Below are 6,631 nucleotides of genomic sequence, written 5' to 3' on the forward strand. Positions count from 1 at the left end.
TTTATATTATCTTAATAGTGTTTATTGTTGACGGTAGAAAAGAGGTAAAATGATTCCGAATATGTTGGTAGAGATATAATTAATATAATTGAAAATTTAAATATTATCTTATAAAAAGGGACAATTTTTTTTTTCAAGAGGGTCTTATATAGGAACGAAGATAGAAGATAGTGTAAGGGTGTTATACTTGTCATTTACATGGTTCTAAGCTTTAATGGTTTGTTTGGAACTGCAAAAACAATAAGGAAAGAAAGCAAAGTGGAAAGAAAGGTTGTTGAAAAACATTCTTTCCCTTGCATGGTTGCATTGTCTCAGTGGAAAGAAAGTTTAATTATGATGGGGCCCACGTTTGGCATGGGTTCAAAAATTGTAAAATTACAATACTGGTGTTATTTGAATAAAAAAATTCCAATGGCATGTGCTTTCTTTTTTCTCACCTGTGACTTTGGTGGCATTCAACATTTATTACTATTATACATATATACACCCATCCATTAACATTTTTTCTTGTAAATTAACGGTTAATAAAATAATTCCCATATAATATTATGCTACCGTTAATTTATTATTTGTTTTTTTTTTATTAATATATGTTACTTTATGTAATAGTACAATATCAATTTTTAATGTAAGGATATTTATGTCATTTTAATAAACATAGATCTATCTTTCCTTTATCTTTCTTTCCTCTTTCTTTCATACCAAACGGTCAAATAATCATCTCACTTTTCATTCACTTTCTACTCACTTTCATTCCTTCAACTATCTTTCCACTTACAATCTTTCCTTTCACTTTCTTTGATATTCCAAACAAACCCTAAATGTCCTAAGCGGCATGAGCGGAGTTTCTTAAACCATCTCTAGGAGGGAAGTTCACATGTCCAGGTGACCCATTCGAACCAATGATCCAAACCAACCCAACATGTATTGTGCTTGAACCCTTTTAAATCCTAATCCAACGCTAACTAACCCAGTTAAACATGATGTGGTTCATTTCGGATAATAAACTTGTGAATCCAAATTTGTGAATCCGACCGGTTCAAAATATTGTTTTTGTAAACATAATTTAAGACTTTTATGTGTTGATCTAGAATTTTTTTCAATTAAATTCATGAGTTAAAATTTTAAATCGTAGAATTTAGTCCAAATATTGAAATTATATGAAATTGATAGCTATTTAACCATATACTTCTTTTTCCCAATTTATTTATCATGATCCAACTCAAACCAACACTTTAGGTTTGAAAGAAAAATACGTGATTTTGACTAAACCTAAATCAACGTAATTCAATTTGATCTGATGACAAGTTTGGTCAAAACCGACTCCTTGGCTCTTCAATTTTAAGAACACAAAAACCATTTTGAGCATCCGAGCACATCTAAGATACACTTCATATATGTTCTTTGTTATTTTTGGCATTTGAGGAAAAAATTATAATTGTTCCTTAAAATTGAGTTGGCAAAATATGTCTCACTCAAACCAACTTAACAACAATATTTGAGCTCTAGCATGTAGGGAATGGAAGAATCATCCAAGCTTTGAACACTTAAAACTAAATTAGTCCTTGAAATTAGTTGTGAATGTCAAATTAACCCTAAGTAGGGTGATAGTCCAAATTTTAACGGATTTTAATGGCTTGAACCGAAACAAAACCGCAATCGATTGATTGAATCGTCCGGTTCAATTCGATTTTTGAAACATTAAAGTTATATCACTGGCAGGGTCTTGTTGTCATTCATCTTGTGGATAACGCCAAAAATTGGAGTAAAATAAGACAATGTTTCAAAATAGTGTTCAGCAACAAGTTCTCATCCAAGCCATCTCGTGGAAATAAATACAAATGTGTATGAATGTCTTTAATTACTACTCCGACAGCCACTTATGCATGTGAGTTTATAAAAAATTTGTAATTTCGTCTATACAACAAAACAAAAACAAAAAAGTACCTACTTGGAATTCATTTCATTTCTTAAAAGAAAAGAAAAGAAATAGAAGACTCTTTCTAAAAGATAAAGTAAATAGAAAGCAAAAAGAGAAACGAAAAAGAATTCTAAGAAAAAGAAGATAAGGATATTTGGTTAAGCCATTAAATTACCTACTGTAATTCATGATCCAAAGTATTATATATAAGTAAAAATAAAATTAGAGAAGGCACTCTAGGGCAACAATATTAATAATTGTTCACATTTTTCTACATTAAAATTGCATATCTCATACTATCATTTACCATAATATGATTGATCTCAGAAATTTGGCCAAATTCACCAGTGGACCAAACCCCATCAGAACCATTAACACGAGGATTAGAGAGACAAGAAAGTATTGAAATTGGTGCTTGAAGAATAGCATATATAACTGAAAAACCACTCCATCCATGCCCATGCTGTCTTCTTCCTCTTTCACCTCCAAACATTGCTACTTCAACCCCCCTATTCCCTTCTTCAAACATGTTCTCATCTGCCACCTTAGAACTCTTCTTCATCTTATAAATATTAATCCTTCTCACTGCAGCTACAAGATGCCACATCTACAATTTGATAAAATTGAATTTAGAAGAGACAATAATTATGTAAGTACTACTTACTAGCTTTGATTATTTTGAATGATATTTTTCAATATAAAGATATGATGAACTTTGAAGAAGAAATTGATTATATGATTGAAAGGGTCAACCTCTATTTATGAGGGTTAAATGATAATGGTATTAAGTGGTGGTATTGCTAGTGCTAGTGTTTATCACCAAAGTTTTTTATGGGTATCTTTTAGTTTAAAGAGCCAACCAACTATCACTAGCATATTTTTTTTATTCATTGATAATTATATGTGGGGTCTATTCAAGCCCAACATGCCGACAAACCTACCTAATAGTACAAATTATAGTCTTCATTTGTCAAATTATGGGTTTACAACTTTACATAATAGATTTGCTATATACATATAGTTATATACTGATTTACTATTTTACCTAACAAAAGGGTCAAGCTTTTTGAGGTATAGTTCTGTTCATTTTGTGGTATAAATTAAAGGGTCTCAACAAATTGAAGCTAAATGACAAAAAAGCTAGATAGCTATAGATATTATCAAAAGTGTGGTAATTCTAATCAATCATTTGGATGAGTAACTTTATCAAGAAAGAATCATCAATTACCCTCCAATGATTTTTCTTTGTATGACATTGCATTGCATTGCATTGTATGGTAACAAATTATGATTGTTGATGCAAAGTTGTATAGATTCCCCACAAATTTAGTCTGTGTTGGGGAATCAATGCCGATACCTATATGTGATGGAGACATATGTGGTGGCATAGATTAGTACCATTTCTCCACTAAAGATTAAGACTCTCATGGTTATCTATTATCTATATTCCTTTCTTGAACCTTGAAGAAAGCCAAGATACGGATAGATATGCATATTATTTTAAACTAATAATTAGAAAAATCATGGTATTGGATTTTAAACTAACCAAATAAGTTTTGTATAATATATCTTAATATGGTACATGATCTTTGTACTTAGGGGTGGTCCTTGGGGACAACTTGATGATGCCAAAGATCAACTAGCTGGCCATAGTGGTCCCTCACTAGGAAATAAGATATTTTTTTGGTGAAGGGTATGGGGCAAAAACCCTAACAAGAAACTAGATTAGAGAACATGCAGGAAGGAAACTTGGTTGACATCGGGAGTTCGAAATGAAAGTCAGTACTTTATTAACACAATAATGTTAAGTTGATGCTTTTTTTTTCCTATTTTTATTATACACGCTGTGTGAAAAGATATTTTAGTAGTTTCACCTCATGTGAAAGAGAATGTTGGATGAGGTGATAAGGGTCATATGGTCACATATCATATTTACGTGTGGTGGTAGAAGACGTGTCTATCACTTCTGGTGGTCAATATATTCACCACTCTAATTAAAAAAAATTCAAAGTAAATTTAACGAAAATCAAACTCATGTAAGCAAATATTCTATTTTGATAAAACAAACTATCAAATACTTGATTAGCTTCCTTGGTACATGTTTCATTTGGGGACAACCCAAGAGTGAGCCTTGTGACAAACTTTTCTTTTTGAGGGGAGCCTTGTAACAATCTAAGTTGAGTAAATTAATTGCAAAGAGAGAATCTGGGTCATGGCAGATCAATATCGCATGGGATAGGGACAATTGCCCCACAATATTTTTATGTAAATCATAATAAAATTGTTCGTTGGTGGTTTAGAGCGAGATCCTAAAGAATCCTTTATTTTTTTATCTTCGATCGTTAGTTTTTGACCAATTTGCTCGAAAAGTGTACTTTGGTGGAGTTTTATTTATTTTTTCTTTGGAGTTCCCTCTCTTTGGTGTTAAAAGGTTTTGTCTTGGTTTTGTCTAGGTGGCTTTTAGTTGATTTCTTGGTGCTAAGGGGGTTTGTCCTCTGCAGTCATTGCTATTCGCAAAGTGTAATATGGAAATGCATGCATAAGAATAATTGTAATTCGTAAAAGGTTGCATGTTTTAGGTTTTTGGCATGAAATTATGTATAAAAGAATAAATTTGTAGAACGTTGCATATTTTATGGAGTCATGCTAACTTGTATTTTTATGACACATGCTAAAGATTTTTTAAATGGTACATATTTATTATAAAATATAATTTTCTTTTACAAGTATAAAACATAATGTTATTAGACAATTTATTTACAATAATTTTCAATCTCTAGAAGAATAAATTGACACGATTTTCTAGACAAAATTTACACTTTAGATTCTTTAACATGTCCTCTAAGGACACAAGTTAGCATTTCCCTTAAGATGACACTTGTTAAGGATACAAAATTTACCAATTATTTTTATTTATTTATTTCCTAAAAAAATGAAAATAATTGATATATTTTAAGTAGAAAAAGTTGCTTTTTAAAATTTTAATGCATTGAATGCACCTTTTCTAAGACAAACTTTCTTCTTTAAGCTTCTTAAGAAGTGTTCTTACTTCTTAGAACACTTGTCAGTATTTATACTTTTTTTTTTTTTTTTGAGAAAATACTTTTTGTTAAATGTTGTAATAGTTGTCTTATCAATCATGGACTAGTATTTTCTTGCACTTGCCAAAAAAAATTATGTTTATTAGAGTCAATTACAACTTGGGTCGCTCCTTGATACTTGATAAGCAGTCAATATTCCTCGGTGTTATTTGTTACACTTAAAAAAAATTATTAATTGTCATAATTATTTTGTGAAATAAATAAATAAAAATGATCGATATTAAAAAACAAATTATTTCACCAGGCGAGATTTGATGGTTTGAGATGGTGAGATTCGAATCCTTCAATTAATTTTGGTGGTTTTAGACGAGTCTTCCCAATCATTTCCAATGAACCAGTCTTCATAAGCAGTAATTACTACTACTGGAAATTTCAATTGTGGGAAATCGAATTACTAACTTATTGTGAGTTAGATTAGGCGATATTGTGTTGAACCAAAATGAATTTTGAACAATAACTTTGAAGTTTTGATGATTACAAAGTATGAAAATACAATTTGATATGTTAATGTGTTTTCAAGTATGTAGTATCATAAAATTAAGGTTTAAATGTATCATTGGTCCCTGCACTTTCATCAAATTTTGGCATTGGTCTCTGCACTTTGTAAAAATATTGGTATTGGTCCCTCTGCTAACTTTCTGTTAAAAAAAAAACACAAAACTAACGGAGTGCCACGTGGCCCAATCATTTCACGCCACGTGGCACCAATATCAATATTTTTACAAAGTGCAGGGACCAATACCAATAGTTTTGTGTTTTTTTTTAACAGAGGGATCAATACCAATATTTTTACAAAGTGCAGGGACCAATTTCAAACAAAAAAAAGTGTAGGGACCAATGCCAAAATCTTATGAAAGTGCAGGGACTAAAGACATATTTAAGCCTAAAATTAAAGTATGACTCTTAAAGTCAAGTTTTGGTTATGAAATATAAGATTTTGAACACCAAGGAGAGCATCTGAAGGAAAATATAAGCTTGTATAACTTATAACAAGTTATGTGAAATTCAAAACTGTTGGTTTGTTGGATCCTTTTCGGTCGAATGAGAAGTCTCAAAATTCATGTTGATTAGGTTTCTGAATAGACAATTTATCTAATTGACTTATATCGTAGACTCCAATCGTCAGAAAACGATTTACTAACCTATTGTGGGTTAGATTAGAGAATATTGAATGGTCGAGATTGTTAAATTCAAAATTGTTTGTCGTTTTGATCATTTTTCAATCTAATAATAAGCCTCCTTTCATGTTAACTAGGTCTCTGAATGGACAGTTTGTCGGGACTTATATTGAAGACTCCAATCGTCGGAAAGCGATTTCCTAACTTAATGTGGTTTAGATTAAGGGATATTGTATGATCAAGATTGTGAAATTAAAAAATGTTTGTCGTATGGATCATTTTTCAATCGAATGAGAAGTCTCATTTCATGTTGATTAGATTTTTAAATGGACAGTTTGTCGGATTGACTTATACCAAAGACTCCACTCGTCAGAAAATGATTTTCTAACTGATTGTGGTTAGACTAGGGGTAGGAAATATTGAACGGTCGAGATTGTGAAATTTAAAATCAATGGTCGGCTTGATCATTTTCAGTCAATGTGAAGCCTCCT

Source organism: Medicago truncatula, chromosome 7, assembly GCF_003473485.1.
Source record: "Medicago truncatula cultivar Jemalong A17 chromosome 7, MtrunA17r5.0-ANR, whole genome shotgun sequence".
NCBI classification, from domain to species: Eukaryota; Viridiplantae; Streptophyta; class Magnoliopsida; order Fabales; family Fabaceae; genus Medicago; species Medicago truncatula.